Source organism: Nanorana parkeri, unplaced genomic scaffold (assembly GCF_000935625.1).
Source record: "Nanorana parkeri isolate BGI_ZX_2015 unplaced genomic scaffold, ASM93562v1 scaffold2082, whole genome shotgun sequence".
NCBI classification, from domain to species: Eukaryota; Metazoa; Chordata; class Amphibia; order Anura; family Dicroglossidae; genus Nanorana; species Nanorana parkeri.
The window spans coordinates 1-206 of record NW_017308350.1 but is presented as its reverse complement, the minus strand read 5'-3'; positions in this window follow the sequence as shown (position 1 = coordinate 206).

Sequence of the window (206 nt, the reverse complement as noted above, 5' to 3'; positions counted from 1 at the left end):
CCCCCCCCCCTTCCTGGCACAGCTCACTGGAAACAACATTGGAATATGATTAGTAATGGTATTTTCCTGTCTACTCTTCCTCCAGCATGAAGAGTATTGATTTCACAGTGACACAGCCTCTGTCTGACAGCACCCTTTCCAGGGGTTAATACAGCGGCTTATGGGGTCTGTCTGGTTACCTGGTCACATCTACATAATCTTACCCG